Source organism: Triticum aestivum, chromosome 2B, assembly GCF_018294505.1.
Source record: "Triticum aestivum cultivar Chinese Spring chromosome 2B, IWGSC CS RefSeq v2.1, whole genome shotgun sequence".
NCBI classification, from domain to species: domain Eukaryota; kingdom Viridiplantae; phylum Streptophyta; class Magnoliopsida; order Poales; family Poaceae; genus Triticum; species Triticum aestivum.
In genome coordinates this window covers 597,029,487-597,044,308 of record NC_057798.1, presented here as the reverse complement: position 1 = coordinate 597,044,308, position 14,822 = coordinate 597,029,487, and positions in this window count along the sequence as shown.

The window sequence follows — 14,822 nt, the reverse complement described above, 5'->3', positions numbered from 1 at the left end:
TTAAATGAGCCGTCCCAACTAAAGGCCCACAAGATTTAGCGAACCATAATGGGCCGGCCCAGCTAAAGGCCCACAAGATTTTGCAGACCATAATGGGCCGGCCCAGCTAAAGGCCCAACATTCTAAGTTAAGGCCCGTACGGCTAGTGTCAAATTGGCCCATCAACGGCCCGTCCTAAACTTGTCATCATCGCGGCCCAGGTCACTTCTGCCCCGTTAACAGTCCGCTAAGTATTTGGGCCAAATTACGGCCTGGTGTATTTCTGGCTTGTTAAAGGTTCTGCTTCATTTGGGCCCATTTACAGGCCATTGAAACTTTCAGCCCATAAACGATCGTGAAGGATTTGGGTCATATTCGGCCATGTCTGACATTCGGCCTGTTAGAGGCCCACTATAGATTTGGTCCACTTTCAGCCTGTTGTGATTTTCGACCTGTTAACGTCGGACGAAATCCATGGGCCATATGTGGCCCAACGTCACATCGCGCCAATTAACAACCCATATAAAAATGACACTAATCAAGTCCGACGGAACTTCCGGCCTGTTAAAGGCCCATGTAGTAGGTCAGCGCATTTACGGCCCGTCCAAATTTCGGCCTATGAACGATCCGCATTGTAAATGGGCCACCATTTCGGCCTACTAAGACCAGTGCGTTATTTGGCCCAATCAGGGCCCAATCTCACTTTCTGCCTATTAAAGGCTCGTGTTTTTTATTGGCTCGAGATATTTACACCTGTAAACGGCCTATTATTACTGAGGGCCCAAATTATGTTTAGGCTTGTAAAGGCCCACTATGGGCACAGGCCTACCAGAAAAATATGAAAGCTTATGCTGATTTAGGCCCAGATATTTTTAGTGGGCTACATGCAAATTTCGGCCCATAATCATTTTAGCCCAATTGGAATGGGCCCGACGAATGTTGGCATGTTGGGCTCCTACGAAGCTTTCGACCGAATACATTACTAAGATAAACCTACACTATACAAAAATAGCATCGTAATTACTGCAGCCTTTGGCAGCATCATAAATGTTGTATCACAACAAAATAAATTCCAACCATACGACAAAAGGCCTGGTGGCATAAAGTTTACAGTCCTTGCAGATAAAAGCACCATTAGATGTATAGAAGCACAAATCATTTGACCTGAGTGCTAATGTTTCAGGCTGTAGAATCTGATGGAGCAGCACAATCTTCACCTTTTTCGCCATTGCTCTTGAACACTGAAGCGAATGTCTGATAGTCTGGTTTCAAAACCATTCATATCTTGACGACATTTCTCAACCACTATTCTTGTTTCCGAAATGACGTCCATTAGGGATTGGACTTGTGTGTGGAGCACAGATATATCACTCTGTCTAGCCGGAAGATTTTGTTCGGTAGGCGATTTGGACAAGGTTACCTTGACAACCAACCCAGAATTATGCAGGAAGGTGCTTTTCGCACTGTTAGTGGAGAGATACTGACGCACAGCAGCAAGAGGTGACATTGTGCATGTGGTAGCCTCGTCACCTTCAGGTGGTTGTGGTTGTTCAATCATTTGTTCTATAACTTGCTGAAAGTTTGAACTTGTAGATGGTGTACCAGATAAGTTACTAATGAGACAAACACAAATAAAGTAGGTTACACGTTTATACATAACTTATTTTGGTGAACTACTATAATACATTAGCATGTATTGTAGTGCCAACTACATAATAAAATCACATTCAGAACATATGTCCATGTAGCATGCCTATTGTATTGTCTATTTCCTCACATTCTTTGACATCTAAGGATAAAGAGACATGGTTTAAAGTAGGATGAACATAGTATGACATCATTCATATCATGGGCAAACAGATATAAAACAAATGTGCGCATGTGAACATAATAACTAGATTACAGATCAAGACCAAAAGAATATCCTTCATCTCTTTTAAACCATGTAAGGTGAAATGATACGTTAAGACAACTGTGTATAAAAGTGAATAGAGTAACTAACATTGGCTGCAAACAAGGCAGTTAAATGAGCACATCACACTACCAATCAGTTCAAAGGAAGGAGGAGTAAGGACTTACAACAGCGGCTTGAACTGGTGTGCTCATGCCCTTCATCTTGCCGGTGTGGCAATCCTTGAAGATTTGCACTGCATTCGGTTCAGGTTCTTTTTGGTCCGCACGAGCTTTCCTCTATATTTGGAACAAGTCAATATAGATACGATAATATGGCATAGAAAAAAGAAGGAAGTAGCAGGTATTTACAAGAGCCTCGCAATGTGCAATATAGCTACGAGATCCTGTTGTCTGTTTGAATTTCACTTTAGAACAGTTGGTCTTGTTCTTCAAACCGTTAGCCTAGAAGAAGATACACTTGTAAGGCACATACATAAATACAAGTTCAATATGTGGTCTGATCAAATACATATAGCCTACCCGTCGTGGAATAGTCACGGTAGATGTCCTAGAGAAAGGAGTTAGTCGTGGAGCCATCGCAACTAGGTTAGCATAAAGGGGTTAAACGGGACAAAGTACACAGGAGTTCATACTGGTTCGGCCCCTTCCGGTGAAGGTAAAGGCCTAATCCAGTTTGAGGTGGTATTGCTTATGTCTAGATTACCAGGGAGCGAATCCGCTTGACCTAGCTTTCGATCTATTGTTTCTTGCCTTGAACCACCGTCGGGTCGTCCCTTTATATACACAGGTTGACGCCCAGCGGCTCATAGAGTCCCGAACGGCTCATCAACAACGTGTACGGCTCGGTGACTATCTATACATGCCTTATAGTACAAGTCTTACTTATATAGCGGTTTACTTCTACGGGCCTTAAGTCGCCCTTGGGCCTCGGGCCCTTGCTTGTGAACCGCCATCTTCAATATCCTCATGGGCTTCATGTCATGAATCGCCATAGGTATAATCCGGCCCCTCCTGGGCGGCTCATACCTAATAGTTATATCCCCAACATTAGGCCCCAGATTGATTTGAACTTGTTCATGTCAATCTTCAACACTTAGGAAAAATCTTCCCTTGTTCACTTGTGCGAGAATTCATAACCCTCCATGATGTCACCCCCTGGAATTGCGGTAACCCGCCATGACATCACCTATCATTAATTTGCATAATATTTGATATATCCCAATGGATCTTTATCTTTAATAGGTGTCCCGAGAATCGAGGCGCCCGAGCAGCTGGATAAATATGTTTTGGCATCCTCGTTTTTTGCACCCACTTATTAGCCTTCTCCTTATAAATAGGGTCAAAACTGCCTCTTCTCATTCTCCCCTCTTTCCTTCGTCTTCCTCCTCTCGCGACTCTCCTTCCACTCGAGCTCCGCCGCCGCCACGAAGCACACCGTCCGCCTCGTCCTCGAACGCTGCATCAACCTGATTCGTACCAGAAAAACACCGGAGCTCCACCGCAATCTGAACTGCATCTGTAAGTACTCCTCCCTCCATGCTCCAGATCGCATTAGGGTTTCGACAGTTCTTCGTGTTCTTCATAGTTGTTCGTAGTTCATCTAGGCAGCCCTTTTTAGATCCAAGTATGTTTGTTAGGACGTGTGGAACTTGTTTCCTTTCCTTTTGCTGTCTCAAAGCTAGCTTCGCAGATGCATAGGTTTCACCCTTGTACCAGTTCTTCTGCTGTTGTAATGCTTTAGGTTTGATTTATTTTGTTTTTCTAAACTGCCATTGATCCAAATTTAGAATTGTAATCTGTGAAACCTGTTTGTCCGGGACTTAGTTAAATTTTCCTTCCTGATATATCAATCTGGCCAAGGCGGCTTTCATCATCGGTTGTAGTCAAATTCAATGCTCAATAGATTTCACTTTTGACAGACATCAAAACTGGTCATAGCGGCTTACGTAACCCGCTGTAATTAGTCATATACCATTAGGCCCCTTTTTAAGCCGCCATTCTGAATATATGTCGTGGTGCTTTTCCTCCGGCTTAAATTGAATAGGGAAACTCATTCTTTTTCTTTTTAGGCTTCTTTCTTCACAATGGCCCCAAAGACAGCCACCTTCTGTAACTGGGTTCCCTCCATTGTCATTGAAAATACACTCCAAGACTTTGTGACAACCGGCTATTTGGCAAAGAAGTCTGTCATGCATTACCGCGCTCCTAAGCCGGAAGAGGAGAAACCTGAGCCAAAGGAGGACGAAGTCATCGTCTTTACTGATCACATTAACCGAGGCTTCTCACCGCCTGGCCCTAAATTATTCTGGGACGTTCTGCACCTTTTCAATCTTCATCCTTAAGACATCAGACCCAATTCCATGTCAAACATATGCAATTTCCAAGTTTTCTGTGAGGTGTACCTTCAAGAGGAACCTAGTGTGGAGTTGCTCAGAGAATATTTTTATTTGAACCACCAGAATGAATACTCAAATGGACCCAGCCTGGAACTTGGTGGAATCTCAATTCAGCAAAGGAGAGATGTTATCTTCCCTTATGTCCGCCTGCCGAGTCACCCCAAGGACTGGAACCATACATGGTTCTACTGCTAGGATACTTCTTTGGCTGGCGATAACCGGCTGCTCGGCTTTTGCGCTCTGCGTCTTGACTCCAAACATCATCTCCCTGATAAGCGGACAGCCGCTGAACGCAAGAAGCTCGCCCCTACCATTGCTAAGGTCAAGGCTTTGTTGGAAAAATGCTTAATTGGCATTGACTTGGTTCGATGCTGAGTTTCATGGCGGGTCATTCCATTGAGTTGCCGCTCCGGCTTAATGTGCACTTACACTGGTAGCAAAAAGGATCCACTGCGCCACAGCTCTGAGGATTTGACGACACCATCAATGAAATGACAAAGTTCCTTCTGCATCAAAGCACGGTGGACTGCAACAAAGTGGGCCTAAGACATTTTTGCACATCTAACCTGGCACCAGAAGTAAGTCTTGAAATTACTTACTTTGCCTTCATCTTTAAATACTTTGTTTAACTCAACTTTGATGACCTTCACAGGCTGATGATGACTTTTGGAAGAAGGAATATGACCATGAAGCTGCCAAAGGGCCAGGAAGGTGAAGAAAGCCACCAAGAGAACCGCCAAGAAGAAAGGGAAGAATACTCCAAGTGCTTATGAGATGCTTGAACTGGACGACAACTCTGAGTCGGAGGTAGCCCTTGATTCCCTTGGTTCCTTTTTCAACCATCTTATTGATATTGATTATCATCAGGATGACACAGGGACTAGTCAAGCAATCGAAGAAGAGGTAACTATCATTTCCTTCGACTCTGAGCCCTTGCCAAGACGGAAAATTCGAAGAGTAACCCGGAAAGTAAGCTTTTCACACCCGTTAGCTCATCTGGATCCTCACTTTCTTTTGAAGCAACAGCAGCATGAGAGCCGGCGACAGACTCAGACTAGCAGGGATGAAGAATTATCCTCCGGCTTACCGAACACCCTAAGGAAGCATCAAAACAAGGTCACCCCCGATTTAAACTCTTTTTATCCTCTGGCGGGTCCCATCCACCAACCACTTAATTCTTTCGACTCAAATTATCAGGAAACGTCCCGTTCCTCTTCCGGCGACTCATCTCAATCTCATCTGGCGGCTTTCAAGACTGCTCCCGGGTAATAACAATTATTTATCATTTTCTCATTATGATCCTTTATACTTATACTGACCTCTCATGACTCGTGAAGTGGAAAGGATAAGCCTAGCAAGAAGGTAAAGGTGAATAAGCCGGTCGAAGACCCGAAAGTCAGTGAACCGGAGACACAAACTACAGCGCCTGAGGCCTCTATTCCTCAACCATCAGAGCCAGTTCTTGACGTTCCTCCAGAAATCCCCGACTCTTCTATTGATCAAGCCAGCAATGACCCTTTGAACCGTGAAACATCTAGTCCAATTAGGACAACGGACACACATGATGATGATGTGGTGATCACCAACACCGGCTTTAGAGAGCCGGGAAGGCCTACTGTCTTGTCCAAATACTCTGCCAAGGAGGAGCACATTGAACGACGTAAAGTAAGATTTGATGTTGCTGACTACTCCCAATTAAGCCTTGGTGAAGTATATTCTGGTTTTCTAAGTCAAGTACACAGTAGCCGTGAACTTGAAGTTGACATGGTGAAGCAGATGCACCAAAAATTTGAGGTATGAGCTCCTCCAGTCTTAAGTTATGCACATCCTACCAGCCCCCAAGTCTACTGTTTATGATGAATATGTTGTAGACTTAGATTAACCACAAGCATAAATAATACCGATTGTCAGACTTCTTCAGAATCCGGCTTAAAGTATCCGGTTTAAAGTAAATCTGTAATGTTTAACACTGAATCCGTAGCCCCCAAGGGTTGGTTTAACCAGCATGAATGAGCCGGTCCTTGATACTCTTGAAAGCAGTACTTACTTATGTAGTTCTCACGAGCCAGTTGTGGTCGTTTGTAGCACAAATGGGTCATTGTAAAGTTGTAACAAAACAAGCAATATGCATTAGTCCCCAAGTGCCAAGTACTCTTGCTCGCAAAGTGCTTGGGACTTATTCACATAAGCTGTTGCATGAGTAATTTTTTCGGCAGACATTAGCCCCCAAGTGCCAAGTGTTGTTGCTTGCAAGAGGCTTGGGACTTCATGTTTTTAGCTAAATCTGAATTATGATTTTCATCCGGTGTATTCATAGACCACCACTGCTCAACTTCAATCAGAGCTATCTGACTTGAAGACTCGTCTAGAGCTATAAGAAATTGAGACCCGGAAGGCGAACTCAAAGTTCGAATTTAGCGTGACTGAAGCAAAAAACTAAAGACGAGCTTTGAAGTTGAAAAAGTGCTTGGGCTGAAGAGAAGATTGCCTTGACACAGCGGGCTGAGAAGGCAGAGGTGGCTCTTGAAGAGGTGACCAATGAACTTTCCGTCTTAAAACGCGATGTGTCCTAGATGGTTTCGGCGATCTTTGGTAAGTCGCCTTATGATTGTCAAATTTGAATATCCTCCTTGATGCAATGAATCACCTTTAACTCAACCATACTTACTATGCAGGCCTGAGGAGCACCAATCTTAACCAGGAGATGCTTGTGAAGCTGAAGGCGGTTTACACACTTGTGGAACAGCTTTATACTAGGGCTCAACGCGCATTGGCCACCATTTCTCCATATAACCAAGCCCCCACTCTCTTGGTTGACGTGTTGAGGAAGCTTTCCATTCTGCCTGAGAGGTTTAGTGAAATGAAGCGATCATCTCCAAGAGTCAGAGCTGTGACGGCCTTAAGCCGTGCCAAGGCATGGTTACCGGAGCTAGACCCGGCCGATATATCTACCAGGTACCCAAGCTTGGAAGAGGACGGCACACCGTTTGATAAGAAAGACTTTGCCGCCTATGTGAAGGGCATACGTCCCCTGGCCAGTCTTATTGCTAATGAAACAGACTTGTCCAAATATCACCCGGCTTATGATTTGGAAAATCAGAAGATGTCGACGCCGTCTTAGATCTGATACCCCTAATACGTCTCCAACGTATCTATAATTTTTGATTGTTCCATGCTACTATATTATCTGTCTTGGATGTTTATGGGCTTTATTATACACTTTTATATTATTTTTGGGACTAACCTATTAACCGCAGGCCCAACCCATACTGCTATTTTTTAGCCTATTTCAGTGTTTCGAAGAAAAGAATCAAACGGAGTCCAAACGGAATGAAACCTTCAGGAGAGTTATTTTTGGAATGGAAGGAATCCAGGAGACTTGGAGTAGACGTCAGGGAAGCAACGAGGAAGCCACGAGGCAGGAAGGTGCGACCTAGCCCCCTAGGCGCGCCCACCACCCTCGTGGGCCCCTCGTGGCTCCCCTGACCGACTTCTTTCGCCTATATATCTCCATATACCCCGAAAACATCCAAGAGCACAATAGATCAGGAGTTCCGCCGCCGCAAGCCTCTGTAGCCACAAAAAACAAATCAGGACCCTATTCCGGCTCCCTGCCAGAGGGGGATCCCTCACCGGTGGCCATCTTCATCATCCCGGTGCTCTCCATGACGAGGAGGGAGTAGTTCACCCTCAGGGCTGAGGGTATGTACCAGTAGCTATGTGTTTGATCTCTCTCTCTCCCGTGTTCTTGAAATGGCACAATCTTGATGTATCGCGAGCTTTGCTATTATAGTTGGATCTTATGATGTTTCTCCCCTCTACTCTCTTGTAATGGATTGAGTTTTCCCTTTGAAGTTATCTTATCGGATTGAGTCTTTAAGGATTTGAGAACACTTGATGTATGTCTTGCATGTGCTTAGCTGTGGTGACAATGGGATATTCACGTGATCTACTTGATGTACGTTTTGGTGATCAACTTGCAGGTTCAGTGACCTTGTGAACTTATGCATAGGGGTTAGCACACGTTTTCGTCTTGACTCTTCGGTAGAATCTTTGGGGCACTCTTTGAAGTACTTTGTGTTGGTTGAATAGATGAATCTGAGATTGTGTGATGCATATCGTATAATCATGCCCAAGGATACTTGAGGTGACATTGGAGTATCTAGGTGACATTAGGGTTTTGGTTGATTTGTGTCTTAAGGTGTTATTCTAGTATGAACTCTATGATAGATTGAACGGAAAGAATAGCTTTGTGTTATTTTACTACGGGCTCTTGAATAGATCGATCAGAAATGATAACTTTGAGGTGGTTTCATACCCTACAATAATCTCTTCATTTGTTCTCTACTATTAGTGACTTTGTAGTGACTCTTTGTTGCATGTTGAGGGATAGTTATATGATCCAGTTATGTTATTATTGTTGAGAGAACTTGCACTAGTGAAAGTATGAACCCTAGCCCTTCTTTCAATGCACTGCAATACCGTTTACGCTCACTTTTATCATTAGTTACCTTTCTGTTTCTATATTTTCATATTACAAAAACCTATATCTACCATCTATATTGCACTTGTATCACCATCTCTTCGCCGAACTAGTGCACCTATACATTTTACCATTGTATTGGGTGTGTTGGGGACACAAGAGACTCTTTGTTATTTGGTTGCAGGATTGTTTGAGACAGGCCATCTTCATCCTACACCTCCCAAGGATTGATAAACCTTAGGTCATCCACTTGAGGGTATTTTGCTACCGTCCTACAAACCTCTACACTTGGAGGCCCAACAACGTCTACAAGAAGAAGGTTGTGTAGTAGACATCAAGCTCTTTTATGGCGCCGTTGCCGGGGAGGTGAGTACTTGAAGGTATATCTTTAGATCTTGCAATCAAATCTTTTAGTTTCTTGTTTTATTACTAGTTTAGTTTATAAAAGAAAACTATAAAAAAAGGAATTGAGTTTGTCTCATATGCTTCATATTTTAATATCTTTCTTGAGAATGATGGAAAGGAAAATTGTGCTCAAGTGCTAGAAGAAGAAGTCTATAAAATGTTTCGCACTAAATCTTTGAATGAGGAGCATGATTGCAATGTTGTTAGTATGAATTATTTGAATACCCATGATGCTAATGATATGCAAAGCCACAAGCTTGGGGATGCTATGTTTGATGAATATGATATTTTTTGTCCCCCAAGTTTTGATGAGCAAATTTATTATGATGAAAGCATGCCTCCTATTTATGATGATTATTGTGATGATACATATGCTATAAAGAATAATGATAACCATGAAACTTGTCATCATGATTTTAGTTTTCCATTGTATTATGCTTCACATGATATTTATTTTGTTGAGTTTGCTCCCACTACTATTGATGAGAATAAATTTGCTTATGTGGAGAGTAGTAAAATTTCTATGAAAGTAGATCATGAAAAGAATGCTTTAGGTGCTGGTTATATGGTTGAATTCATTCATGATGCTACTGAAAATTATTATGATAGAGGATCATATGCTTCTACATATTGCAATAATATCAAGTTTCCTCTCTATGTGGTGAAAATCTTGAACTTATGCTTGTCTTGCCTTCCTATGCTAGTTGATTAATGTTCCCATAAGTTGTTTGCTAACAAAATCCCTATGCATAGGAAGTGGGTTAGACTTAAATGTGCTAGTCATATTCTTCATAATGCTCTCTTTATGTTTCAATTCTTATCTTTTATGTGAGCATCATTGAAATCATCATGCCTAGCTAGGGACGTTAAACGATAGCGCTTGTTGGGGGGCAACCCAATGTTATTTTTGTTCCTTGATTTTTGTTCCTGTTTAGTAATAAATAATTATTATAGCTTCTTGTTATATGTGGTTTTATGTTTTAGTTAGTGTTTGTGCCAAGTAGAACCTTTGGGAAGACTTGGGTGAAGTCTATGCGATCTTGCTGTAAAAAACAGAAACTTTTGGGCTCACGAGATTAGCTGCCATTTTTTACTGGAGAGTTATTTTAGGTTGATTATTTTTTAGTATGATTAATATACAATTCCTCAGGTCCACCAATTTAGTTCATAATTTTTGGAGTTACATAAGTATTCGAATGATACATATTACTACAGACTGTTCTGTTTTTGACAGATTCTGTTTTCTATGTGTTGTTTGCTTATTTTGATGAATCTATGAGTAGTATCGGAGGGTATGAACCATATAGAAATTGGAATACAGTAGATATTACACTAATATGAATTTATAATGAGTTCACAACAGTACCTAAGTGGTGGTTTTATTTTCTTATACTAAAGGAGCTTACGATTTTGTGTTGAATTTTGTGTTGGGAAGCTTTCAAGTTTTGGGTAAAGATTCGATGGACTATGGAATAAGGAGTGGCAAGAGCCTAATATTTGGGATGACCAAGGCACCCCAAGGTAATATTCAAGGACAACCAAGAGCCTAAGCTTGGGGATGCCCCGGATGGCATCCCCTCTTTCGTCTTCGTTCATCGGTAACTTTACTTGGAGCTATATTTTTATTCACCACATGATATGTGTTTTGCTTGGAGTGTCTTGTATGATTTGAGTCTTTGTTTTTTTAGTTTACCACAATCATACTTTCTGTTATTTAGAATAATGTTTTGCATCTATATTTTCAATAAAAATGTCAAGGATAGCCTTTACCATGCTTATTTTGCATGTATACATGTTGCTGTTTCAAAACAGAAAGTTTACCGCTGTTGACAAAATTCCCTAGAAAATTCAGAGAATGATATAATATTGAAACTTTTTGCATATTGAGCTCTTATAAATATTATACAGTGTGGTAAATTGGCATAATTGTTAGAGTTAGGGAAGTATTGATACTCTTGCATTATTTACAGACTATACTGTTTTGGCAGATTGCTGTTATGTTTGCATTATTTGCATATGTTTGCTTGTTTAATGATTCTATTTGAGGATAGGAGTATTAAATGTGCAGAGACATTTAGTACGCAATGTTCAATAATAATTTTAGTGATTTGTTACATTAGAAAATGATAAAGTTTTTGCATTGGTTTATACTAACTTATCTCATGAGTTCTTGTTGAGTTTGGTGTGGATGAAGCTTTCATGATTTAGGAAACCGAGATATAAAAGGAATTAAGGAGACACAAAAGCTCAAGCTTGGGGATGCCCAAGGTGCCCCAATATAATATTTCAAGAAGTCTCAAGCATACAAGCTTGGGGATGCCCCGGTAGGCATCCCACCTTTCTTCTTCAACAATTAACGGTTAGTATCGGTTGAGTCTAAGTTTTTGCTTTTTCACATGAGTCGTGCTATCCTTGCAATGCCATTTTGTTTTGTTTTTCTTGCTGTTTGAACAAAATACTAAGATCTAAAATTCTTAAATGTTAAAGCGTCTTCACATAGTCGCACAATTATCATTATACTCTATGTGCTTCACTTATACCTTTTGGAGTAGTTTGTCATTTGCTCTAGTGCTTCACTTATACCTTTTTAGAGCACGGTGGTGGTTTTATTTTGTAGAAATTATTGATCTATCATGCTTCACTTATATTATTTTGTGAGTCTTTTAGAACAGCATGGTAATTTGCATTGGTTATAAAATTGGTCCTAATATTATGGGCATCCAAGTTGGGTATAATAAAAACTATCATATAAAGTGCATTGAATACTATGATAAAATTGATACTTGATAATTGTTTTGAGATATAAAGGTGGTAATGTTACAGTCATGTTAGTTGGGTAATTATGAAATTGAGAAATACTTGTGTTAAATTTGGCAAGTCCCGTAGCATGCACGTATGGTGAACATTGTGTGACAAATTTGAAGCATGGGGTGTTCTGTGATTGCCTTCTTTATGAGTGGAGGTCGGGATCGTGCGATGGTTAACTCCTACCAACCCTTCCCCTAGGAGCATGCGTAGTAGTACATTGCTTCGAGGGCTAATAAACTTTTGCAATAAGTATATGAGTTCTTTATGACTAATGTGAGTCCATGGATTATACGCACTCTTACCCTTCCGCAATTTGCTAGCCTCTACGGTACCGTGCATTGCCCTTTTTCACCTTGAGTGTTGGTGCAAACTTTGCCGGTGCATCCAAACCCCGTGATATGATACGCTCTATCACACATAAACCTCCTTATATCTTCCTCAAAACAGCCACCATACCTACCTATTATGGCATTTCCATAGCCATTCCGAGATATATTGCCATGCAACTTTCCACCGTTCCATTTATTATGACACGTTCCATCATTGTCATATTGCTTTTGCATGATCATGTAGTTGACATCGTATTTGTGGCAAGACCACCTTTATAATTCTTTCATACATGTCACTCTTGATTCATTGCATATCCCGGTACACCACCGGAGGCATTCATATATAGTCATATTTGTTCTAGTATCGAGTTGTAATCCATGAGTTGTAAATAAATAGAAGTGTGATGATCATCATTATTAGAGCATTGTCTCTTAAAAAAAGAAGAAAAAAGAAAGGCAAAAAAAATTAAAAAAAGGCCAAATAAAAAAAGGCCCCAAAAAAAGGGGGACAATGTTACTATCCTTTTCCACACTTGTGCTTCAAAGTAGCACCATGATCTTTATGATAGAGAGTCTCTTATTTTGTCACTTTCATATACTAAGTGGTATTTTTTCATTATAGAACTTGGCTTGTATATTCCAACAATGGGCTTCCTCAAAATGCCCTAGGTCTTCGTGAGCAAGCAAGTTGGATGCACACCCACTTAGTTTATTTTGTTGAGCTTTCATACATTTATAGCTCTAGTGCATCCGTTGCATGGCAATCCCCACTCCTCATGTTCACATCAATTGATGGTAATCTCCATAGCCCGTTGGTTAGCCTCGTCAATGTGAGACTTTCTCTTTTTTTGTCTTCTCCACACAACCTCCATCATCATATTCTATTCCACTCATAGTGCTATATCCATGGCTCACGCTCATGTATTGCGTGAGAGTTGAAAAAAGCTGAAGCGCGTTAAAAAGTATGAACCAATTGCTTGGCTGAAACTGGGGTTGTGCATGATGGGAGTATTTTGGGTGACGAAAATGAAACATAGCCTAACTATATGATTTTGTAGGGATAAACTTTCTTTAGCCATGTTATTTTGAGAAGACATGATTACTTGTTAGTATGCTTGAAGTATTCCTATTCTTATGTCAATATGAACTTTTATCTTGAATCATTTGGATCTGAACATTCATGCCACACTAAAGAAAATTACATTGAGAAATATGCTAGGTAGCATTCCACGTCAAAAATTCTGTTTTTATAATTTACCTACTCGAGGACGAGCAGGAATTAAGCTTGAGGATGCTTGATACGTCTCCAACGTATCTATAATTTTTGATTGTTCCATGCTATTATATTATCTATTTTGGATGTTTATGGACTTTATTATACACTTCTATATTATTGTTGTGACTAACCTATTAACCAGAGGCCCAACCCATATTGCTGTTTTTTGCCTATTTCAGTGTTTCAAATAAAAGGAATATCAAACAGAGTCGAAATGGAATGAAATCTTCGGGAGAGTTATTTTTGGAACGGAAGCAATCCAGGAGACTTGGAGTAGACGTCAGGGAAGCAAGAAAGGAAGCCACGAGGCAGGGAGGCGCGCCCTACCCCCCTAGGCGCGCCCCCACCCTCGTGGGCCCCTCATGGCTCCCCTGACCGACTTCTTTCACCTATATATCTCAATATAACCTGAAAACATCCAAGAGCACAATAGATCGGGAGTTCCGCCACCGCAAGCCTCTATAGCCACCAAAAACCAATCGGGACCCTGTTCCGGCACCCTGCCGGAGGGGAGATCCCTCACCAGTGGCCATCTTAATCATCCCGGCGCTCTTCATGATGAGGAGGGAGTAGTTCACCCTCGAGGGTGAGGGTATGTACCAGTAGCTATGTGTTTGATCTCTCTCTCTCTCTCTCTTGTGTTCTTATGATGTTTCTCCCCCTCTACTCTCTTGTAATGGATTGAGTTTTCCCTTTGAAGTTATCTTATCGGATTGAGTCTTTAAGGATTTGAGAACACTTTATGTATGTCTTGCATGTGCTTATCTATGGTGACAATGGGATATTCACGTGATCTACTCGATGTACGTTTTGGTGATCAACTTGCGGGTTCAGTGACCTTGTGAACTTATGCATAGGGGTTGGCACACATTTTTGTCTTGACTCTTCGGTAGAAACTTTGGGGCACTCTTTGAAGTGCTTTGTGTTGGTTCAATAGATGAATCTGAGATTGTGTGATGCATATCGTATAATCATGCCCAAAGATACTTGAGGTGACATTGGAGTATCTAGGTGACATTAGGGTTTTGGTTGATTTGTGTCTTAAGGTGTTATTCTAGTATGAACTCTATGATAGATAGGATGGAAAGAATAGCTTCTGTTATTTTACTACAGACTCTTGAATAGATCGATCAAAAAGGATAACTTTGAGGTGGTTTCATACCCTACAATAATATCTTCGTTTGTTCTCCGCTATTAGTGACTTTGTAGTGACTCTTTGTTGCATGTTGAGG